This window comes from Ambystoma mexicanum, chromosome 2q (assembly GCF_040938575.1).
Source record: "Ambystoma mexicanum isolate Mex_15411 chromosome 2q, UKY_AmexF1_1, whole genome shotgun sequence".
In the NCBI taxonomy this organism is placed as follows: domain Eukaryota; kingdom Metazoa; phylum Chordata; class Amphibia; order Caudata; family Ambystomatidae; genus Ambystoma; species Ambystoma mexicanum.
In genome coordinates, this window is record NC_090924.1 from 322,947,671 (window position 1) to 322,973,058 (window position 25,388).

General features: G+C 43.9%; 4 non-coding genes across 4 annotated transcripts; all 4 read right to left on the bottom strand.

Annotated features, from left to right (window-relative positions):
• Positions 1-4,589: 4,589 nt before the first annotated feature.
• Positions 4,590-4,696, bottom strand: LOC138570618 (U6 spliceosomal RNA). The gene has a single exon (XR_011303656.1). It is a non-coding gene; the product is annotated as a U6 spliceosomal RNA (small nuclear RNA).
• A 5,399-nt stretch (positions 4,697-10,095) lies between these two features.
• On the bottom strand, positions 10,096-10,202 carry LOC138570619 (U6 spliceosomal RNA). The gene has a single exon (XR_011303657.1). It is a non-coding gene; the product is annotated as a U6 spliceosomal RNA (small nuclear RNA).
• Positions 10,203-15,601: 5,399 nt separating this feature from the next.
• LOC138570620 (U6 spliceosomal RNA) lies at positions 15,602-15,708 on the bottom strand. Its single transcript, XR_011303658.1, has one exon. It is a non-coding gene; the product is annotated as a U6 spliceosomal RNA (small nuclear RNA).
• Positions 15,709-21,105: 5,397 nt separating this feature from the next.
• LOC138570621 (U6 spliceosomal RNA) lies at positions 21,106-21,212 on the bottom strand. Its single transcript, XR_011303659.1, has one exon. It is a non-coding gene; the product is annotated as a U6 spliceosomal RNA (small nuclear RNA).
• Positions 21,213-25,388: the final 4,176 nt, after the last annotated feature.

Sequence of the window (25,388 nt, forward strand, 5' to 3'; positions counted from 1 at the left end):
TTGTTTAATCTCTTAACAGACCCATTCCTATGTACCTCTGTTTTCATTGTAAGCGAGGGACATACCGTATGCCTTAAACATTCCTGGGCTGCGAAGACTCTATGTAAAAGAAAGAGTAGCAGACAGCTTAATAAATCATCAGCAGGACCCTCTATACCTTCCCCAAAAAACATAAAATGATTTCTCTGCATGTATGTGAGTTGAGCAGCGCAAGTAGTTTGGTTAATGTCAGTGGTTAAATGTCACTTTCACACAGCGCAGAACAGAATCACTTGTACAGGCCACTTCTGCAAAAGCATTACCAGTGTAGAAAGCAGTGAAAAGGTGAGGCAGTGTACAGTCACCCCCGACCCTTCACTGCCCTGATCGGCCACGATCGGCCAAGGACCTCTCTATGAGAGCTAAGGGTGGCATTTTTCTGGAGCTCGGTAACTTAGGGAGACATGGCTAAAGGGATCCTCAATCAACAGCCCAGCATTTGCTTTGTGGCCTGCCCGTATATGTCTGTTCTCCAAATTACCTGCCGCAGCCCAGGCGTCAGCTGGTGAGATGGAATGACCTACCAGGCAGGATCCTGGCAGGTGATTTGCATAGGCACATCCCCTCTCCCTCTCTCTTAGCCCTGCTTACTCCACAGTAGCAAGTATCTAGGGAAAATACAGTGGTCGAGGTGGGGTATCAGTAACTAGCCACTCTGAGAAAGTAAATCTGGGGCGCTTCGCGACTTGTGGGGAACAACTGCAGAGCTCCGTGCCCAGAACTTTGTGGCACAGGGAGGAGGTCTGTGGGATATCAGTAACTTGGAGACATGCAACCTGGTTGGGAGTGCTTCAGGTCTCCTTCCTTGCATGCTCCAAGCAACTCAACAAAGCATCAACAGACTGAGATACCAGCCACAGAGCCACTTTCCACTTGATTTAAAGCCTAAAATCTTTTCCATGCAAACACATAGTCCCCAAATACCATATTTTCTTTGTTTTCTCTCTCTTTATCTCTCTCTACCTCCCTCCCTCCCTCCTGCCCTCTCTCTTTTTCCCCCACCCCGCTCCCTCTCACTCTTCCTCTTCTCCCTTCCATTCATTTTAAGTTTTCATGCACTGCAGCACATTGTGACAATGGTATTTCACAATGAAACTGTTTGAAAGTTACAGAAATCAAAAAAGAAATCAACCAACTAAAAGCAGCCAAATCCGGAATACAATGCTCAGTTCCAATTAAAGATTAAGGCCTAGAAGCAAGTAAAGCTGTAGTTCAGAGAGATGTTTGCAAATAGCACCTTGAAGCAGTTTACGCTGGAGTGCACAACAAGGGGGAAAGAGATAATACTGAGTTTGGTAGAATGGGATAAAAAAACAAAAGAAGCGTGCCACTTCTAAAAGTACAAGTCAAGAAATTGAAGGGGACGGGGCTGTTTATTCAGTCAATAGGACTCACAAGTAAAAGGCTTCAGAGGCATTAGTGTTGAATTTGGCGCAAAATGTATTGTGTTGTCGTGTAATATGCATGAACATACAATTTCAATCTTCATTAAAAAAGATGTATTAAAAAATAAAGACTTGCAAATTAAGAAAGTTTCTGTCCTGTCATGTGTCAACAATAGTGAATGCTTTAAAAATGTGCGTGTCATCCTTTAGAGCAGGAACCAATTCCATTTTCCCATTATCATTCCAATATTAGTACATGTGTTGCTGAGGCACATAGGAATGGATCTGTTAAGAAATTAAACAAACACCTGGAAAAATGTTGAAACAGGTAGAATTTGGATTACAATAAACTGACTCACCGTCAGATGTGCCATCCCTCGACCCACTGACCCCCTTACCTTTTGTGTAATCCTTTTGCTCTCAGCAGGGTTTTCCAAAGTTCCTTACTTAAAGAGGCTTTCTTATAAAAAAAAATCCAAGACCTGTTTTTTATGGCCCACATGCCTCATATCCCGTTGCTCCCGATAAACTCACATCATCTCCCACCAATACAAGCTGTAAAAGATGTCAAGTGCATAGCCAAGAAAACTAGACGTGGGTCAAAGGTTGAGCAATCCTTAAATCAGCAGCAAAAATAACATTGAAATCAGCCTCAGAATCTCTTAAAGGATGGGCCAACATTGATTGCTTGCAGGGCGCAATCGGGCAGCCTCTGGTGCTGACGCCTTAAGGCAAGCGCAAAGGGAGAGCCAACCAAACCATTGATTAGGACCTCTGGACTTTCTGCCCTTTGACATAAGGACATTTGATATGGCAAACGTTTGACCAAACACAATTTAGATGTTGGATGGTATGAAATTAAGAGGCAAACAGCAATACACCAGCATTCTTTGCTGCTGTACTGATCTGGTCCTAAATGGTTTGGTTTAATGCCAATTATATTTAAAGATAAAAAGATTCATGCTCCAGGATGCTTGCAAATTGACACCCCCTCCCCATCACGATGGCTGGGTGAGGCACGCGTGAGAGCATCGCAGCAGACGCATAGACATGAGAAACACTCTGTACCTCTGAGTGTATGTGGGCCCATGGCTGGATCAAGGACAAGGCAACAACAGGAGATGGTTTAAGGTGTCAGCACCCAGGCTGCCCCATCGCGCGCTGCAAGCATCAGATGTTGGACCATCCTTTAAGAGATTCTGAGGCTAATTTCAATGTTAACTTTGCTGCTGATTTAAGGATTGCTCAACCTTCGACCCACGTCTAGTTTGCTTGGCTAAACCCTGAAAATCTTTTACAGCTTGTATTGGTGGGAGATGATGTGAGTTTATCAAGAGCAATGGGATATGAGGCATGTGCGCCACAAAATGCTGGTCTAGGATCTTTTATATGAAAGCCACTTTGGAAAACCCTAGTGAGAGCAAAAGGATTACACAAAGGAAAGGGAGTCAGTGGATCAAGGGATAGCACATCTGACTGTGAGTCCGTTAATTGTAAGTCCAAATCCTACCCGTTTCGACATTTTTCCAGGCTTTTTGTTTCATTTCTTAACAGATCCATTCCTATGTACCTCTGTGTTTTCAACAGAGTTTTCATTGTAAGGGAAGGACATACAGTATGCCTTAAACATTCCTGGGCTGCGAAGACTCTATGTAAAAGCAAGAGTAGAGTACAGCTTAATAAATAATCAGCAGGACACTCTAGACCTTCCCCAAAAAACATAACATTATTTCTCTGCATGTATGTGCGTTGAACAGCGCAAGTAGTTTGGTTAATGTCAGTGGATAAATGTCACTTTCCCACAGCGGTACAAAATCACTTGTACAGGCCGCTTCTGCAAAAGCATTACCGCTGTAGAAAGCAGTGAAAAGGTGAGGCAGTGTGCAGTCACCCCTGACCCTTCACTGCCCTGATCGGCCACGATCGGCCAAGGACCTCTCTATGAGAGCTGAGGGTGGAGTTTTTCTGGACCTCGGTAACTTAGGGAGACATGGCTAAAGGGATCCTCAATCAACGGCCCAGTCTTTGCTTTGTGGCCTGTCCGAATATTTCTGTTCTCCAAATTACCTGCTGCTGCCCAGGTGTCAGCTGGTGAGATGGAATGACGTCCCAGGGATGATCCTGGCAGATGATTTGCATAGGCACACCCCCTCTCCCTCTGTCTTAGCCCTGCTTACTCCACAATAGCAAGTATCTGGGGAAAATATAGTGGTCGAGTTAGGGTAGCAGTAACTAGCCAATCTGAGAAAGTAAATCTGGGGCGCTTGGCGACTTGTGGGGAACAACTGCAGAGCTCAGTGCCCAGAACGTTGTGGCACAGGGAGGAGGTCTGTGGGATTTCAGTAACGTAGAGACATGCAACCTGGTCGGGAGTGCTTCAGGTCTTCTTCCTTGCATGTTCCAAGCAACTCAACAAAGCATCAACAGGCTGAGATACCAGCCAATGAGCCCCTTTCCACTTGATTTAAAGCCTAAAATCTTTTCCATGCAAACACATAGCCCCCAAATATCATATTTTCTTTGTTTTCTCTCTCTCAGTCTCTCTCACTCCCCCTCCCTCCTACCCTCCCTCCTTCCCGCCCTCACTCTTTCTCCCCCCCACAAACCTCCCTTTCCCTCTCACTCTTCCTCTTCCTCTCCCTACCATTCATTTTAAGTTTTCATGCACTGCAGCACATTGTGACAATGGTATTTCACAATGAAACTGTTTGTTGATTTCTTTTTTGATTTCTGTAACTTTCAAACTAAAAGCAGCCAAATCCGGAGTACAACGCTCCGCTCCAATTAAAGATTAAGGCCTAGAAGCAAGTAAAGCTGTAGTTCAGAGCGATGTTTGCAAATAGCACCTTAAAGCAGTTTACGCTGGAGTGCACAACAAGGGGGAAAGTGATAATACTGAGTTTGGTAAAATAGGATAAAAAAAATCAAAAGACGCGTGCCACTTCTAAAAGTGCAAGCCAAGAAATTGAAGGCGACAGGGCTGTTCATTCAGTCAATAGGACTCACAAGTAAAAGGCGCCTGTGGCATTAGTGTTGAATTTGGCTCAAAATGTATTGTGTTGTCGTGTAATATGTATGAACATACAATTTCAATCTTCATTAAAAAAGATGTATTAAAAAAATAAAGCCTTGCAAATTAAGAAAGTTTCTGTCCTGTCATGTGCCAAAAATAGTGAATGCTTTACGAATGTGCGTGCCATCCTTTAGAGCAGGGGCCAATTTAATTTTCCCATTATCATTCCAATATTAGTACATGTGTTGCTGAAGCAAGCGCAAAGGGAGAGTCAATCAAACCATTGATTAGGACCTCCAGTCAAAGGTTTGCCATACCAAATGTCCTTATGTCAGAGGGCAGAAAGTCAAAACACCATTTAGATATCGGGTGGTATGAAATGAAGAGGCAAACAACAGTGAATAAGCATTCCTTGCTGCTGTATTGATCTGGTCCTAAAGGGGTTGGTTTAATGCCAATTATATTTAAAGATTCATGTTCCAGGGTGCTTGCAACATGACACCAACCCCCTCCCCATCACAATGGCTGGGTGATGCAAGCCTGAGAACATCACAATAGACCCATAGACATGAGAACAACTCTGTACCTCTGAGTGTATGTGGGCCCATGGCTGTATCAAGGACAAGGCAGAACAGGAGGTGGCTTATGGCGCCAGTTCCAGAGGCTGTCCAATTGATCCCTGTAAGCAACAAATGTTGGACCATCCTTTAAGAGATTCTGAGGCTGATTTCAATGTTAACTTTGCTGCTGATTTTAGGATTGGTCAACCTTCGACCCAAATCTAGTTTGCTTGGATAAGCCCTGGAAATCTTTTACAGCTTGTACTGGTGGGAGATGATGTGAGTTTATCAAGAGCAACGGGATATGAGGCATGTGTGCCACAAAAAGCAGTTCTAGGATTTTTTATAAGAAAGCCGCTTTAAGAAGGGAAGTTTGGACAACCCTACTGAGAGCAAAAGTATTACACAAAAGGTAAGGGGGTCAGTGGGTCAACCGATAGCACATTTGACTGTGAGTCCGTTTATTGTAAGTCCAAATACTACCAGTTTCGACATTTCCCAGGCTTTTTGTTTAATCTCTTAACAGACCCATTCCTATGTACCTCTGTTTTCATTGTAAGCGAGGGACATACCGTATGCCTTAAACATTCCTGGGCTGCGAAGACTCTATGTAAAAGAAAGAGTAGCAGACAGCTTAATAAATCATCAGCAGGACCCTCTATACCTTCCCCAAAAAACATAAAATGATTTCTCTGCATGTATGTGAGTTGAGCAGCGCAAGTAGTTTGGTTAATGTCAGTGGTTAAATGTCACTTTCACACAGCGCAGAACAGAATCACTTGTACAGGCCACTTCTGCAAAAGCATTACCAGTGTAGAAAGCAGTGAAAAGGTGAGGCAGTGTACAGTCACCCCCGACCCTTCACTGCCCTGATCGGCCACGATCGGCCAAGGACCTCTCTATGAGAGCTAAGGGTGGAATTTTTCTGGAGCTCGGTAACTTAGGGAGACATGGCTAAAGGGATCCTCAATCAACAGCCCAGCATTTGCTTTGTGGCCTGCCCGTATATGTCTGTTCTCCAAATTACCTGCCGCAGCCCAGGCGTCAGCTGGTGAGATGGAATGACCTACCAGGCAGGATCCTGGCAGGTGATTTGCATAGGCACATCCCCTCTCCCTCTCTCTTAGCCCTGCTTACTCCACAGTAGCAAGTATCTAGGGAAAATACAGTGGTCGAGGTGGGGTATCAGTAACTAGCCACTCTGAGAAAGTAAATCTGGGGCGCTTCGCGACTTGTGGGGAACAACTGCAGAGCTCCGTGCCCAGAACTTTGTGGCACAGGGAGGAGGTCTGTGGGATATCAGTAACTTGGAGACATGCAACCTGGTTGGGAGTGCTTCAGGTCTCCTTCCTTGCATGCTCCAAGCAACTCAACAAAGCATCAACAGACTGAGATACCAGCCACAGAGCCACTTTCCACTTGATTTAAAGCCTAAAATCTTTTCCATGCAAACACATAGTCCCCAAATACCATATTTTCTTTGTTTTCTCTCTCTTTATCTCTCTCTACCTCCCTCCCTCCCTCCTGCCCTCTCTCTTTTTCCCCCGCCCCGCTCCCTCTCACTCTTCCTCTTCTCCCTTCCATTCATTTTAAGTTTTCATGCACTGCAGCACATTGTGACAATGGTATTTCACAATGAAACTGTTTGAAAGTTACAGAAATCAAAAAAGAAATCAACCAACTAAAAGCAGCCAAATTCGGAATACAATGCTCAGTTCCAATTAAAGATTAAGGCCTAGAAGCAAGTAAAGCTGTAGTTCAGAGAGATGTTTGCAAATAGCACCTTGAAGCAGTTTACGCTGGAGTGCACAACAAGGGGGAAAGAGATAATACTGAGTTTGGTAGAATGGGATAAAAAAACAAAAGAAGCGTGCCACTTCTAAAAGTACAAGTCAAGAAATTGAAGGGGACGGGGCTGTTTATTCAGTCAATAGGACTCACAAGTAAAAGGCTTCAGAGGCATTAGTGTTGAATTTGGCGCAAAATGTATTGTGTTGTCGTGTAATATGCATGAACATACAATTTCAATCTTCATTAAAAAAGATGTATTAAAAAATAAAGACTTGCAAATTAAGAAAGTTTCTGTCCTGTCATGTGCCAACAATAGTGAATGCTTTAAAAATGTGCGTGTCATCCTTTAGAGCAGGAACCAATTCCATTTTCCCATTATCATTCCAATATTAGTACATGTGTTGCTGAGGCACATAGGAATGGATCTGTTAAGAAATTAAACAAACACCTGGAAAAATGTTGAAACAGGTAGAATTTGGATTACAATAAATTGACTCACCGTCAGATGTGCCATCCCTTGACCCACTGACCCCCTTACCTTTTGTGTAATCCTTTTGCTCTCAGCAGGGTTTTCCAAAGTTCCTTACTTAAAGAGGCTTTCTTATAAAAAAAAATCCAAGACCTGTTTTTTATGGCCCACATGCCTCATATCCCGTTGCTCCCGATAAACTCACATCATCTCCCACCAATACAAGCTGTAAAAGATGTCAAGTGCATAGCCAAGAAAACTAGACGTGGGTCAAAGGTTGAGCAATCCTTAAATCAGCAGCAAAAATAACATTGAAATCAGCCTCAGAATCTCTTAAAGGATGGGCCAACATTGATTGCTTGCAGGGCGCAATCGGGCAGCCTCTGGTGCTGACGCCTTAAGGCAAGCGCAAAGGGAGAGCCAACCAAACCATTGATTAGGACCTCTGGACTTTCTGCCCTTTGACATAAGGACATTTGATATGGCAAACGTTTGACCAAACACAATTTAGATGTTGGATGGTATGAAATTAAGAGGCAAACAGCAATACACCAGCATTCTTTGCTGCTGTACTGATCTGGTCCTAAATGGTTTGGTTTAATGCCAATTATATTTAAAGATAAAAAGATTCATGCTCCAGGATGCTTGCAAATTGACACCCCCTCCCCATCACGATGGCTGGGTGAGGCACGCGTGAGAGCATCGCAGCAGACGCATAGACATGAGAAACACTCTGTACCTCTGAGTGTATGTGGGCCCATGGCTGGATCAAGGACAAGGCAACAACAGGAGATGGTTTAAGGTGTCAGCACCCAGGCTGCCCCATCGCGCGCTGCAAGCATCAGATGTTGGACCATCCTTTAAGAGATTCTGAGGCTAATTTCAATGTTAACTTTGCTGCTGATTTAAGGATTGCTCAACCTTCGACCCACGTCTAGTTTGCTTGGCTAAACCCTGAAAATCTTTTACAGCTTGTATTGGTGGGAGATGATGTGAGTTTATCAAGAGCAATGGGATATGAGGCATGTGCGCCACAAAATGCTGGTCTAGGATCTTTTATATGAAAGCCACTTTGGAAAACCCTAGTGAGAGCAAAAGGATTACACAAAGGAAAGGGAGTCAGTGGATCAAGGGATAGCACATCTGACTGTGAGTCCGTTAATTGTAAGTCCAAATCCTACCCGTTTCGACATTTTTCCAGGCTTTTTGTTTCATTTCTTAACAGATCCATTCCTATGTACCTCTGTGTTTTCAACAGAGTTTTCATTGTAAGGGAGGGACATACAGTATGCCTTAAACATTCCTGGGCTGCGAAGACTCTATGTAAAAGCAAGAGTAGAGTACAGCTTAATAAATAATCAGCAGGACACTCTAGACCTTCCCCAAAAAACATAACATTATTTCTCTGCATGTATGTGCGTTGAACAGCGCAAGTAGTTTGGTTAATGTCAGTGGATAAATGTCACTTTCCCACAGCGCAGAACAAAATCACTTGTACAGGCCGCTTCTGCAAAAGCATTACCGCTGTAGAAAGCAGTGAAAAGGTGAGGCAGTGTGCAGTCACCCCTGACCCTTCACTGCCCTGATCGGCCACGATCGGCCAAGGACCTCTCTATGAGAGCTGAGGGTGGAGTTTTTCTGGACCTCGGTAACTTAGGGAGACATGGCTAAAGGGATCCTCAATCAACGGCCCAGTCTTTGCTTTGTGGCCTGTCCGAATATTTCTGTTCTCCAAATTACCTGCTGCTGCCCAGGTGTCAGCTGGTGAGATGGAATGACGTCCCAGGGATGATCCTGGCAGATGATTTGCATAGGCACACCCCCTCTCCCTCTGTCTTAGCCCTGCTTACTCCACAATAGCAAGTATCTGGGGAAAATATAGTGGTCGAGTTAGGGTAGCAGTAACTAGCCAATCTGAGAAAGTAAATCTGGGGCGCTTGGCGACTTGTGGGGAACAACTGCAGAGCTCAGTGCCCAGAACGTTGTGGCACAGGGAGGAGGTCTGTGGGATTTCAGTAACGTAGAGACATGCAACCTGGTCGGGAGTGCTTCAGGTCTTCTTCCTTGCATGTTCCAAGCAACTCAACAAAGCATCAACAGGCTGAGATACCAGCCAATGAGCCCCTTTCCACTTGATTTAAAGCCTAAAATCTTTTCCATGCAAACACATAGCCCCCAAATATCATATTTTCTTTGTTTTCTCTCTCTCAGTCTCTCTCACTCCCCCTCCCTCCTACCCTCCCTCCTTCCCGCCCTCACTCTTTCTCCCCCCCACAAACCTCCCTTTCCCTCTCACTCTTCCTCTTCCTCTCCCTACCATTCATTTTAAGTTTTCATGCACTGCAGCACATTGTGACAATGGTATTTCACAATGAAACTGTTTGTTGATTTCTTTTTTGATTTCTGTAACTTTCAAACTAAAAGCAGCCAAATCCGGAGTACAACGCTCCGCTCCAATTAAAGATTAAGGCCTAGAAGCAAGTAAAGCTGTAGTTCAGAGCGATGTTTGCAAATAGCACCTTAAAGCAGTTTACGCTGGAGTGCACAACAAGGGGGAAAGTGATAATACTGAGTTTGGTAAAATAGGATAAAAAAAATCAAAAGACGCGTGCCACTTCTAAAAGTGCAAGCCAAGAAATTGAAGGCGACAGGGCTGTTCATTCAGTCAATAGGACTCACAAGTAAAAGGCGCCTGTGGCATTAGTGTTGAATTTGGCTCAAAATGTATTGTGTTGTCGTGTAATATGTATGAACATACAATTTCAATCTTCATTAAAAAAGATGTATTAAAAAAATAAAGCCTTGCAAATTAAGAAAGTTTCTGTCCTGTCATGTGCCAAAAATAGTGAATGCTTTACGAATGTGCGTGCCATCCTTTAGAGCAGGGGCCAATTTAATTTTCCCATTATCATTCCAATATTAGTACATGTGTTGCTGAAGCAAGCGCAAAGGGAGAGTCAATCAAACCATTGATTAGGACCTCCAGTCAAAGGTTTGCCATACCAAATGTCCTTATGTCAGAGGGCAGAAAGTCAAAACACCATTTAGATATCGGGTGGTATGAAATGAAGAGGCAAACAACAGTGAATAAGCATTCCTTGCTGCTGTATTGATCTGGTCCTAAAGGGGTTGGTTTAATGCCAATTATATTTAAAGATTCATGTTCCAGGGTGCTTGCAACATGACACCAACCCCCTCCCCATCACAATGGCTGGGTGATGCAAGCCTGAGAACATCACAATAGACCCATAGACATGAGAACAACTCTGTACCTCTGAGTGTATGTGGGCCCATGGCTGTATCAAGGACAAGGCAGAACAGGAGGTGGCTTATGGCGCCAGTTCCAGAGGCTGTCCAATTGATCCCTGTAAGCAACAAATGTTGGACCATCCTTTAAGAGATTCTGAGGCTGATTTCAATGTTAACTTTGCTGCTGATTTTAGGATTGGTCAACCTTCGACCCAAATCTAGTTTGCTTGGATAAGCCCTGGAAATCTTTTACAGCTTGTACTGGTGGGAGATGATGTGAGTTTATCAAGAGCAACGGGATATGAGGCATGTGTGCCACAAAAAGCAGTTCTAGGATTTTTTATAAGAAAGCCGCTTTAAGAAGGGAAGTTTGGACAACCCTACTGAGAGCAAAAGTATTACACAAAAGGTAAGGGGGTCAGTGGGTCAACCGATAGCACATTTGACTGTGAGTCCGTTTATTGTAAGTCCAAATACTACCAGTTTCGACATTTCCCAGGCTTTTTGTTTAATCTCTTAACAGACCCATTCCTATGTACCTCTGTTTTCATTGTAAGCGAGGGACATACCGTATGCCTTAAACATTCCTGGGCTGCGAAGACTCTATGTAAAAGAAAGAGTAGCAGACAGCTTAATAAATCATCAGCAGGACCCTCTATACCTTCCCCAAAAAACATAAAATGATTTCTCTGCATGTATGTGAGTTGAGCAGCGCAAGTAGTTTGGTTAATGTCAGTGGTTAAATGTCACTTTCACACAGCGCAGAACAGAATCACTTGTACAGGCCACTTCTGCAAAAGCATTACCAGTGTAGAAAGCAGTGAAAAGGTGAGGCAGTGTACAGTCACCCCCGACCCTTCACTGCCCTGATCGGCCACGATCGGCCAAGGACCTCTCTATGAGAGCTAAGGGTGGCATTTTTCTGGAGCTCGGTAACTTAGGGAGACATGGCTAAAGGGATCCTCAATCAACAGCCCAGCATTTGCTTTGTGGCCTGCCCGTATATGTCTGTTCTCCAAATTACCTGCCGCAGCCCAGGCGTCAGCTGGTGAGATGGAATGACCTACCAGGCAGGATCCTGGCAGGTGATTTGCATAGGCACATCCCCTCTCCCTCTCTCTTAGCCCTGCTTACTCCACAGTAGCAAGTATCTAGGGAAAATACAGTGGTCGAGGTGGGGTATCAGTAACTAGCCACTCTGAGAAAGTAAATCTGGGGCGCTTCGCGACTTGTGGGGAACAACTGCAGAGCTCCGTGCCCAGAACTTTGTGGCACAGGGAGGAGGTCTGTGGGATATCAGTAACTTGGAGACATGCAACCTGGTTGGGAGTGCTTCAGGTCTCCTTCCTTGCATGCTCCAAGCAACTCAACAAAGCATCAACAGACTGAGATACCAGCCACAGAGCCACTTTCCACTTGATTTAAAGCCTAAAATCTTTTCCATGCAAACACATAGTCCCCAAATACCATATTTTCTTTGTTTTCTCTCTCTTTATCTCTCTCTACCTCCCTCCCTCCCTCCTGCCCTCTCTCTTTTTCCCCCACCCCGCTCCCTCTCACTCTTCCTCTTCTCCCTTCCATTCATTTTAAGTTTTCATGCACTGCAGCACATTGTGACAATGGTATTTCACAATGAAACTGTTTGAAAGTTACAGAAATCAAAAAAGAAATCAACCAACTAAAAGCAGCCAAATCCGGAATACAATGCTCAGTTCCAATTAAAGATTAAGGCCTAGAAGCAAGTAAAGCTGTAGTTCAGAGAGATGTTTGCAAATAGCACCTTGAAGCAGTTTACGCTGGAGTGCACAACAAGGGGGAAAGAGATAATACTGAGTTTGGTAGAATGGGATAAAAAAACAAAAGAAGCGTGCCACTTCTAAAAGTACAAGTCAAGAAATTGAAGGGGACGGGGCTGTTTATTCAGTCAATAGGACTCACAAGTAAAAGGCTTCAGAGGCATTAGTGTTGAATTTGGCGCAAAATGTATTGTGTTGTCGTGTAATATGCATGAACATACAATTTCAATCTTCATTAAAAAAGATGTATTAAAAAATAAAGACTTGCAAATTAAGAAAGTTTCTGTCCTGTCATGTGTCAACAATAGTGAATGCTTTAAAAATGTGCGTGTCATCCTTTAGAGCAGGAACCAATTCCATTTTCCCATTATCATTCCAATATTAGTACATGTGTTGCTGAGGCACATAGGAATGGATCTGTTAAGAAATTAAACAAACACCTGGAAAAATGTTGAAACAGGTAGAATTTGGATTACAATAAATTGACTCACCGTCAGATGTGCCATCCCTTGACCCACTGACCCCCTTACCTTTTGTGTAATCCTTTTGCTCTCAGCAGGGTTTTCCAAAGTTCCTTACTTAAAGAGGCTTTCTTATAAAAAAAAATCCAAGACCTGTTTTTTATGGCCCACATGCCTCATATCCCGTTGCTCCCGATAAACTCACATCATCTCCCACCAATACAAGCTGTAAAAGATGTCAAGTGCATAGCCAAGAAAACTAGACGTGGGTCAAAGGTTGAGCAATCCTTAAATCAGCAGCAAAAATAACATTGAAATCAGCCTCAGAATCTCTTAAAGGATGGGCCAACATTGATTGCTTGCAGGGCGCAATCGGGCAGCCTCTGGTGCTGACGCCTTAAGGCAAGCGCAAAGGGAGAGCCAACCAAACCATTGATTAGGACCTCTGGACTTTCTGCCCTTTGACATAAGGACATTTGATATGGCAAACGTTTGACCAAACACAATTTAGATGTTGGATGGTATGAAATTAAGAGGCAAACAGCAATACACCAGCATTCTTTGCTGCTGTACTGATCTGGTCCTAAATGGTTTGGTTTAATGCCAATTATATTTAAAGATAAAAAGATTCATGCTCCAGGATGCTTGCAAATTGACACCCCCTCCCCATCACGATGGCTGGGTGAGGCACGCGTGAGAGCATCGCAGCAGACGCATAGACATGAGAAACACTCTGTACCTCTGAGTGTATGTGGGCCCATGGCTGGATCAAGGACAAGGCAACAACAGGAGATGGTTTAAGGTGTCAGCACCCAGGCTGCCCCATCGCGCGCTGCAAGCATCAGATGTTGGACCATCCTTTAAGAGATTCTGAGGCTAATTTCAATGTTAACTTTGCTGCTGATTTAAGGATTGCTCAACCTTCGACCCACGTCTAGTTTGCTTGGCTAAACCCTGAAAATCTTTTACAGCTTGTATTGGTGGGAGATGATGTGAGTTTATCAAGAGCAATGGGATATGAGGCATGTGCGCCACAAAATGCTGGTCTAGGATCTTTTATATGAAAGCCACTTTGGAAAACCCTAGTGAGAGCAAAAGGATTACACAAAGGAAAGGGAGTCAGTGGATCAAGGGATAGCACATCTGACTGTGAGTCCGTTAATTGTAAGTCCAAATCCTACCCGTTTCGACATTTTTCCAGGCTTTTTGTTTCATTTCTTAACAGATCCATTCCTATGTACCTCTGTGTTTTCAACAGAGTTTTCATTGTAAGGGAGGGACATACAGTATGCCTTAAACATTCCTGGGCTGCGAAGACTCTATGTAAAAGCAAGAGTAGAGTACAGCTTAATAAATAATCAGCAGGACACTCTAGACCTTCCCCAAAAAACATAACATTATTTCTCTGCATGTATGTGCGTTGAACAGCGCAAGTAGTTTGGTTAATGTCAGTGGATAAATGTCACTTTCCCACAGCGCAGAACAAAATCACTTGTACAGGCCGCTTCTGCAAAAGCATTACCGCTGTAGAAAGCAGTGAAAAGGTGAGGCAGTGTGCAGTCACCCCTGACCCTTCACTGCCCTGATCGGCCACGATCGGCCAAGGACCTCTCTATGAGAGCTGAGGGTGGAGTTTTTCTGGACCTCGGTAACTTAGGGAGACATGGCTAAAGGGATCCTCAATCAACGGCCCAGTCTTTGCTTTGTGGCCTGTCCGAATATTTCTGTTCTCCAAATTACCTGCTGCTGCCCAGGTGTCAGCTGGTGAGATGGAATGACGTCCCAGGGATGATCCTGGCAGATGATTTGCATAGGCACACCCCCTCTCCCTCTGTCTTAGCCCTGCTTACTCCACAATAGCAAGTATCTGGGGAAAATATAGTGGTCGAGTTAGGGTAGCAGTAACTAGCCAATCTGAGAAAGTAAATCTGGGGCGCTTGGCGACTTGTGGGGAACAACTGCAGAGCTCAGTGCCCAGAACGTTGTGGCACAGGGAGGAGGTCTGTGGGATTTCAGTAACGTAGAGACATGCAACCTGGTCGGGAGTGCTTCAGGTCTTCTTCCTTGCATGTTCCAAGCAACTCAACAAAGCATCAACAGGCTGAGATACCAGCCAATGAGCCCCTTTCCACTTGATTTAAAGCCTAAAATCTTTTCCATGCAAACACATAGCCCCCAAATATCATATTTTCTTTGTTTTCTCTCTCTCAGTCTCTCTCACTCCCCCTCCCTCCTACCCTCCCTCCTTCCCGCCCTCACTCTTTCTCCCCCCCACAAACCTCCCTTTCCCTCTCACTCTTCCTCTTCCTCTCCCTACCATTCATTTTAAGTTTTCATGCACTGCAGCACATTGTGACAATGGTATTTCACAATGAAACTGTTTGTTGATTTCTTTTTTGATTTCTGTAACTTTCAAACTAAAAGCAGCCAAATCCGGAGTACAACGCTCCGCTCCAATTAAAGATTAAGGCCTAGAAGCAAGTAAAGCTGTAGTTCAGAGCGATGTTTGCAAATAGCACCTTAAAGCAGTTTACGCTGGAGTGCACAACAAGGGGGAAAGTGATAATACTGAGTTTGGTAAAATAGGATAAAAAAAATCAAAAGACGCGTGCCACTTCTAAAAGTGCAAGCCAAGAAATTGAAGGCGACAGGGCTGTTCATTCAGTCAATAGGACTCACAAGTAAAAGGCGCCTGTGGCATTAGTGTTGAATTTGGCTCAAAATGTATTGTGTTGTCGTGTAATATGTATGAACATACAATTTCAATCTTCATTAAAAAAGATGTATTAAAAAAATAAAGCCTTGCAAATTAAGAAAGTTTCTGTCCTGTCATGTGCCAAAAATAGTGAATGCTTTACGAATGTGCGTGCCATCCTTTAGAGCAGGGGCCAATTTAATTTTCCCATTATCATTCCAATATTAGTACATGTGTTGCTGAAGCAAGCGCAAAGGGAGAGTCAATCAAACCATTGATTAGGACCTCCAGTCAAAGGTTTGCCATACCAAATGTCCTTATGTCAGAGGGCAGAAAGTCAAAACACCATTTAGATATCGGGTGGTATGAAATGAAGAGGCAAACAACAGTGAATAAGCATTCCTTGCTGCTGTATTGATCTGGTCCTAAAGGGGTTGGTTTAATGCCAATTATATTTAAAGATTCATGTTCCAGGGTGCTTGCAACATGACACCAACCCCCTCCCCATCACAATGGCTGGGTGATGCAAGCCTGAGAACATCACAATAGACCCATAGACATGAGAACAACTCTGTACCTCTGAGTGTATGTGGGCCCATGGCTGTATCAAGGACAAGGCAGAACAGGAGGTGGCTTATGGCGCCAGTTCCAGAGGCTGTCCAATTGATCCCTGTAAGCAACAAATGTTGGACCATCCTTTAAGAGATTCTGAGGCTGATTTCAATGTTAACTTTGCTGCTGATTTTAGGATTGGTCAACCTTCGACCCAAATCTAGTTTGCTTGGATAAGCCCTGGAAATCTTTTACAGCTTGTACTGGTGGGAGATGATGTGAGTTTATCAAGAGCAACGGGATATGAGGCATGTGTGCCACAAAAAGCAGTTCTAGGATTTTTTATAAGAAAGCCGCTTTAAGAAGGGAAGTTTGGACAACCCTACTGAGAGCAAAAGTATTACACAAAAGGTAAGGGGGTCAGTGGGTCAACCGATAGCACATTTGACTGTGAGTCCGTTTATTGTAAGTCCAAATACTACCAGTTTCGACATTTCCCAGGCTTTTTGTTTAATCTCTTAACAGACCCATTCCTATGTACCTCTGTTTTCATTGTAAGCGAGGGACATACCGTATGCCTTAAACATTCCTGGGCTGCGAAGACTCTATGTAAAAGAAAGAGTAGCAGACAGCTTAATAAATCATCAGCAGGACCCTCTATACCTTCCCCAAAAAACATAAAATGATTTCTCTGCATGTATGTGAGTTGAGCAGCGCAAGTAGTTTGGTTAATGTCAGTGGTTAAATGTCACTTTCACACAGCGCAGAACAGAATCACTTGTACAGGCCACTTCTGCAAAAGCATTACCAGTGTAGAAAGCAGTGAAAAGGTGAGGCAGTGTACAGTCACCCCCGACCCTTCACTGCCCTGATCGGCCACGATCGGCCAAGGACCTCTCTATGAGAGCTAAGGGTGGCATTTTTCTGGAGCTCGGTAACTTAGGGAGACATGGCTAAAGGGATCCTCAATCAACAGCCCAGCATTTGCTTTGTGGCCTGCCCGTATATGTCTGTTCTCCAAATTACCTGCCGCAGCCCAGGCGTCAGCTGGTGAGATGGAATGACCTACCAGGCAGGATCCTGGCAGGTGATTTGCATAGGCACATCCCCTCTCCCTCTCTCTTAGCCCTGCTTACTCCACAGTAGCAAGTATCTAGGGAAAATACAGTGGTCGAGGTGGGGTATCAGTAACTAGCCACTCTGAGAAAGTAAATCTGGGGCGCTTCGCGACTTGTGGGGAACAACTGCAGAGCTCCGTGCCCAGAACTTTGTGGCACAGGGAGGAGGTCTGTGGGATATCAGTAACTTGGAGACATGCAACCTGGTTGGGAGTGCTTCAGGTCTCCTTCCTTGCATGCTCCAAGCAACTCAACAAAGCATCAACAGACTGAGATACCAGCCACAGAGCCACTTTCCACTTGATTTAAAGCCTAAAATCTTTTCCATGCAAACACATAGTCCCCAAATACCATATTTTCTTTGTTTTCTCTCTCTTTATCTCTCTCTACCTCCCTCCCTCCCTCCTGCCCTCTCTCTTTTTCCCCCACCCCGCTCCCTCTCACTCTTCCTCTTCTCCCTTCCATTCATTTTAAGTTTTCATGCACTGCAGCACATTGTGACAATGGTATTTCACAATGAAACTGTTTGAAAGTTACAGAAATCAAAAAAGAAATCAACCAACTAAAAGCAGCCAAATCCGGAATACAATGCTCAGTTCCAATTAAAGATTAAGGCCTAGAAGCAAGTAAAGCTGTAGTTCAGAGAGATGTTTGCAAATAGCACCTTGAAGCAGTTTACGCTGGAGTGCACAACAAGGGGGAAAGAGATAATACTGAGTTTGGTAGAATGGGATAAAAAAACAAAAGAAGCGTGCCACTTCTAAAAGTACAAGTCAAGAAATTGAAGGGGACGGGGCTGTTTATTCAGTCAATAGGACTCACAAGTAAAAGGCTTCAGAGGCATTAGTGTTGAATTTGGCGCAAAATGTATTGTGTTGTCGTGTAATATGCATGAACATACAATTTCAATCTTCATTAAAAAAGATGTATTAAAAAATAAAGACTTGCAAATTAAGAAAGTTTCTGTCCTGTCATGTGTCAACAATAGTGAATGCTTTAAAAATGTGCGTGTCATCCTTTAGAGCAGGAACCAATTCCATTTTCCCATTATCATTCCAATATTAGTACATGTGTTGCTGAGGCACATAGGAATGGATCTGTTAAGAAATTAAACAAACACCTGGAAAAATGTTGAAACAGGTAGAATTTGGATTACAATAAACTGACTCACCGTCAGATGTGCCATCCCTCGACCCACTGACCCCCTTACCTTTTGTGTAATCCTTTTGCTCTCAGCAGGGTTTTCCAAAGTTCCTTACTTAAAGAGGCTTTCTTATAAAAAAAAATCCAAGACCTGTTTTTTATGGCCCACATGCCTCATATCCCGTTGCTCCCGATAAACTCACATCATCTCCCACCAATACAAGCTGTAAAAGATGTCAAGTGCATAGCCAAGAAAACTAGACGTGGGTCAAAGGTTGAGCAATCCTTAAATCAGCAGCAAAAATAACATTGAAATCAGCCTCAGAATCTCTTAAAGGATGGGCCAACATTGATTGCTTGCAGGGCGCAATCGGGCAGCCTCTGGTGCTGACGCCTTAAGGCAAGCGCAAAGGGAGAGCCAACCAAACCATTGATTAGGACCTCTGGACTTTCTGCCCTTTGACATAAGGACATTTGATATGGCAAACGTTTGACCAAACACAATTTAGATGTTGGATGGTATGAAATTAAGAGGCAAACAGCAATACACCAGCATTCTTTGCTGCTGTACTGATCTGGTCCTAAATGGTTTGGTTTAATGCCAATTATATTTAAAGATAAAAAGATTCATGCTCCAGGATGCTTGCAAATTGACACCCCCTCCCCATCACGATGGCTGGGTGAGGCACGCGTGAGAGCATCGCAGCAGACGCATAGACATGAGAAACACTCTGTACCTCTGAGTGTATGTGGGCCCATGGCTGGATCAAGGACAAGGCAACAACAGGAGATGGTTTAAGGTGTCAGCACCCAGGCTGCCCCATCGCGCGCTGCAAGCATCAGATGTTGGACCATCCTTTAAGAGATTCTGAGGCTAATTTCAATGTTAACTTTGCTGCTGATTTAAGGATTGCTCAACCTTCGACCCACGTCTAGTTTGCTTGGCTAAACCCTGAAAATCTTTTACAGCTTGTATTGGTGGGAGATGATGTGAGTTTATCAAGAGCAATGGGATATGAGGCATGTGCGCCACAAAATGCTGGTCTAGGATCTTTTATATGAAAGCCACTTTGGAAAACCCTAGTGAGAGCAAAAGGATTACACAAAGGAAAGGGAGTCAGTGGATCAAGGGATAGCACATCTGACTGTGAGTCCGTTAATTGTAAGTCCAAATCCTACCCGTTTCGACATTTTTCCAGGCTTTTTGTTTCATTTCTTAACAGATCCATTCCTATGTACCTCTGTGTTTTCAACAGAGTTTTCATTGTAAGGGAAGGACATACAGTATGCCTTAAACATTCCTGGGCTGCGAAGACTCTATGTAAAAGCAAGAGTAGAGTACAGCTTAATAAATAATCAGCAGGACACTCTAGACCTTCCCCAAAAAACATAACATTATTTCTCTGCATGTATGTGCGTTGAACAGCGCAAGTAGTTTGGTTAATGTCAGTGGATAAATGTCACTTTCCCACAGCGGTACAAAATCACTTGTACAGGCCGCTTCTGCAAAAGCATTACCGCTGTAGAAAGCAGTGAAAAGGTGAGGCAGTGTGCAGTCACCCCTGACCCTTCACTGCCCTGATCGGCCACGATCGGCCAAGGACCTCTCTATGAGAGCTGAGGGTGGAGTTTTTCTGGACCTCGGTAACTTAGGGAGACATGGCTAAAGGGATCCTCAATCAACGGCCCAGTCTTTGCTTTGTGGCCTGTCCGAATATTTCTGTTCTCCAAATTACCTGCTGCTGCCCAGGTGTCAGCTGGTGAGATGGAATGACGTCCCAGGGATGATCCTGGCAGATGATTTGCATAGGCACACCCCCTCTCCCTCTGTCTTAGCCCTGCTTACTCCACAATAGCAAGTATCTGGGGAAAATATAGTGGTCGAGTTAGGGTAGCAGTAACTAGCCAATCTGAGAAAGTAAATCTGGGGCGCTTGGCGACTTGTGGGGAACAACTGCAGAGCTCAGTGCCCAGAACGTTGTGGCACAGGGAGGAGGTCTGTGGGATTTCAGTAACGTAGAGACATGCAACCTGGTCGGGAGTGCTTCAGGTCTTCTTCCTTGCATGTTCCAAGCAACTCAACAAAGCATCAACAGGCTGAGATACCAGCCAATGAGCCCCTTTCCACTTGATTTAAAGCCTAAAATCTTTTCCATGCAAACACATAGCCCCCAAATATCATATTTTCTTTGTTTTCTCTCTCTCAGTCTCTCTCACTCCCCCTCCCTCCTACCCTCCCTCCTTCCCGCCCTCACTCTTTCTCCCCCCCACAAACCTCCCTTTCCCTCTCACTCTTCCTCTTCCTCTCCCTACCATTCATTTTAAGTTTTCATGCACTGCAGCACATTGTGACAATGGTATTTCACAATGAAACTGTTTGTTGATTTCTTTTTTGATTTCTGTAACTTTCAAACTAAAAGCAGCCAAATCCGGAGTACAACGCTCCGCTCCAATTAAAGATTAAGGCCTAGAAGCAAGTAAAGCTGTAGTTCAGAGCGATGTTTGCAAATAGCACCTTAAAGCAGTTTACGCTGGAGTGCACAACAAGGGGGAAAGTGATAATACTGAGTTTGGTAAAATAGGATAAAAAAAATCAAAAGACGCGTGCCACTTCTAAAAGTGCAAGCCAAGAAATTGAAGGCGACAGGGCTGTTCATTCAGTCAATAGGACTCACAAGTAAAAGGCGCCTGTGGCATTAGTGTTGAATTTGGCTCAAAATGTATTGTGTTGTCGTGTAATATGTATGAACATACAATTTCAATCTTCATTAAAAAAGATGTATTAAAAAAATAAAGCCTTGCAAATTAAGAAAGTTTCTGTCCTGTCATGTGCCAAAAATAGTGAATGCTTTACGAATGTGCGTGCCATCCTTTAGAGCAGGGGCCAATTTAATTTTCCCATTATCATTCCAATATTAGTACATGTGTTGCTGAAGCAAGCGCAAAGGGAGAGTCAATCAAACCATTGATTAGGACCTCCAGTCAAAGGTTTGCCATACCAAATGTCCTTATGTCAGAGGGCAGAAAGTCAAAACACCATTTAGATATCGGGTGGTATGAAATGAAGAGGCAAACAACAGTGAATAAGCATTCCTTGCTGCTGTATTGATCTGGTCCTAAAGGGGTTGGTTTAATGCCAATTATATTTAAAGATTCATGTTCCAGGGTGCTTGCAACATGACACCAACCCCCTCCCCATCACAATGGCTGGGTGATGCAAGCCTGAGAACATCACAATAGACCCATAGACATGAGAACAACTCTGTACCTCTGAGTGTATGTGGGCCCATGGCTGTATCAAGGACAAGGCAGAACAGGAGGTGGCTTATGGCGCCAGTTCCAGAGGCTGTCCAATTGATCCCTGTAAGCAACAAATGTTGGACCATCCTTTAAGAGATTCTGAGGCTGATTTCAATGTTAACTTTGCTGCTGATTTTAGGATTGGTCAACCTTCGACCCAAATCTAGTTTGCTTGGATAAGCCCTGGAAATCTTTTACAGCTTGTACTGGTGGGAGATGATGTGAGTTTATCAAGAGCAACGGGATATGAGGCATGTGTGCCACAAAAAGCAGTTCTAGGATTTTTTATAAGAAAGCCGCTTTAAGAAGGGAAGTTTGGACAACCCTACTGAGAGCAAAAGTATTACACAAAAGGTAAGGGGGTCAGTGGGTCAACCGATAGCACATTTGACTGTGAGTCCGTTTATTGTAAGTCCAAATACTACCAGTTTCGACATTTCCCAGGCTTTTTGTTTAATCTCTTAACAGACCCATTCCTATGTACCTCTGTTTTCATTGTAAGCGAGGGACATACCGTATGCCTTAAACATTCCTGGGCTGCGAAGACTCTATGTAAAAGAAAGAGTAGCAGACAGCTTAATAAATCATCAGCAGGACCCTCTATACCTTCCCCAAAAAACATAAAATGATTTCTCTGCATGTATGTGAGTTGAGCAGCGCAAGTAGTTTGGTTAATGTCAGTGGTTAAATGTCACTTTCACACAGCGCAGAACAGAATCACTTGTACAGGCCACTTCTGCAAAAGCATTACCAGTGTAGAAAGCAGTGAAAAGGTGAGGCAGTGTACAGTCACCCCCGACCCTTCACTGCCCTGATCGGCCACGATCGGCCAAGGACCTCTCTATGAGAGCTAAGGGTGGAATTTTTCTGGAGCTCGGTAACTTAGGGAGACATGGCTAAAGGGATCCTCAATCAACAGCCCAGCATTTGCTTTGTGGCCTGCCCGTATATGTCTGTTCTCCAAATTACCTGCCGCAGCCCAGGCGTCAGCTGGTGAGATGGAATGACCTACCAGGCAGGATCCTGGCAGGTGATTTGCATAGGCACATCCCCTCTCCCTCTCTCTTAGCCCTGCTTACTCCACAGTAGCAAGTATCTAGGGAAAATACAGTGGTCGAGGTGGGGTATCAGTAACTAGCCACTCTGAGAAAGTAAATCTGGGGCGCTTCGCGACTTGTGGGGAACAACTGCAGAGCTCCGTGCCCAGAACTTTGTGGCACAGGGAGGAGGTCTGTGGGATATCAGTAACTTGGAGACATGCAACCTGGTTGGGAGTGCTTCAGGTCTCCTTCCTTGCATGCTCCAAGCAACTCAACAAAGCATCAACAGACTGAGATACCAGCCACAGAGCCACTTTCCACTTGATTTAAAGCCTAAAATCTTTTCCATGCAAACACATAGTCCCCAAATACCATATTTTCTTTGTTTTCTCTCTCTTTATCTCTCTCTACCTCCCTCCCTCCCTCCTGCCCTCTCTCTTTTTCCCCCGCCCCGCTCCCTCTCACTCTTCCTCTTCTCCCTTCCATTCATTTTAAGTTTTCATGCACTGCAGCACATTGTGACAATGGTATTTCACAATGAAACTGTTTGAAAGTTACAGAAATCAAAAAAGAAATCAACCAACTAAAAGCAGCCAAATTCGGAATACAATGCTCAGTTCCAATTAAAGATTAAGGCCTAGAAGCAAGTAAAGCTGTAGTTCAGAGAGATGTTTGCAAATAGCACCTTGAAGCAGTTTACGCTGGAGTGCACAACAAGGGGGAAAGAGATAATACTGAGTTTGGTAGAATGGGATAAAAAAACAAAAGAAGCGTGCCACTTCTAAAAGTACAAGTCAAGAAATTGAAGGGGACGGGGCTGTTTATTCAGTCAATAGGACTCACAAGTAAAAGGCTTCAGAGGCATTAGTGTTGAATTTGGCGCAAAATGTATTGTGTTGTCGTGTAATATGCATGAACATACAATTTCAATCTTCATTAAAAAAGATGTATTAAAAAATAAAGACTTGCAAATTAAGAAAGTTTCTGTCCTGTCATGTGCCAACAATAGTGAATGCTTTAAAAATGTGCGTGTTATCCTTTAGAGCAGGAACCAATTCCATTTTCCCATTATCATTCCAATATTAGTACATGTGTTGCTGAGGCACATAGGAATGGATCTGTTAAGAAATTAAACAAACACCTGGAAAAATGTTGAAACAGGTAGAATTTGGATTACAATAAATTGACTCACCGTCAGATGTGCCATCCCTTGACCCACTGACCCCCTTACCTTTTGTGTAATCCTTTTGCTCTCAGCAGGGTTTTCCAAAGTTCCTTACTTAAAGAGGCTTTCTTATAAAAAAAAATCCAAGACCTGTTTTTTATGGCCCACATGCCTCATATCCCGTTGCTCCCGATAAACTCACATCATCTCCCACCAATACAAGCTGTAAAAGATGTCAAGTGCATAGCCAAGAAAACTAGACGTGGGTCAAAGGTTGAGCAATCCTTAAATCAGCAGCAAAAATAACATTGAAATCAGCCTCAGAATCTCTTAAAGGATGGGCCAACATTGATTGCTTGCAGGGCGCAATCGGGCAGCCTCTGGTGCTGACGCCTTAAGGCAAGCGCAAAGGGAGAGCCAACCAAACCATTGATTAGGACCTCTGGACTTTCTGCCCTTTGACATAAGGACATTTGATATGGCAAACGTTTGACCAAACACAATTTAGATGTTGGATGGTATGAAATTAAGAGGCAAACAGCAATACACCAGCATTCTTTGCTGCTGTACTGATCTGGTCCTAAATGGTTTGGTTTAATGCCAATTATATTTAAAGATAAAAAGATTCATGCTCCAGGATGCTTGCAAATTGACACCCCCTCCCCATCACGATGGCTGGGTGAGGCACGCGTGAGAGCATCGCAGCAGACGCATAGACATGAGAAACACTCTGTACCTCTGAGTGTATGTGGGCCCATGGCTGGATCAAGGACAAGGCAACAACAGGAGATGGTTTAAGGTGTCAGCACCCAGGCTGCCCCATCGCGCGCTGCAAGCATCAGATGTTGGACCATCCTTTAAGAGATTCTGAGGCTAATTTCAATGTTAACTTTGCTGCTGATTTAAGGATTGCTCAACCTTCGACCCACGTCTAGTTTGCTTGGCTAAACCCTGAAAATCTTTTACAGCTTGTATTGGTGGGAGATGATGTGAGTTTATCAAGAGCAATGGGATATGAGGCATGTGCGCCACAAAATGCTGGTCTAGGATCTTTTATATGAAAGCCACTTTGGAAAACCCTAGTGAGAGCAAAAGGATTACACAAAGGAAAGGGAGTCAGTGGATCAAGGGATAGCACATCTGACTGTGAGTCCGTTAATTGTAAGTCCAAATCCTACCCGTTTCGACATTTTTCCAGGCTTTTTGTTTCATTTCTTAACAGATCCATTCCTATGTACCTCTGTGTTTTCAACAGAGTTTTCATTGTAAGGGAGGGACATACAGTATGCCTTAAACATTCCTGGGCTGCGAAGACTCTATGTAAAAGCAAGAGTAGAGTACAGCTTAATAAATAATCAGCAGGACACTCTAGACCTTCCCCAAAAAACATAACATTATTTCTCTGCATGTATGTGCGTTGAACAGCGCAAGTAGTTTGGTTAATGTCAGTGGATAAATGTCACTTTCCCACAGCGCAGAACAAAATCACTTGTACAGGCCGCTTCTGCAAAAGCATTACCGCTGTAGAAAGCAGTGAAAAGGTGAGGCAGTGTGCAGTCACCCCTGACCCTTCACTGCCCTGATCGGCCACGATCGGCCAAGGACCTCTCTA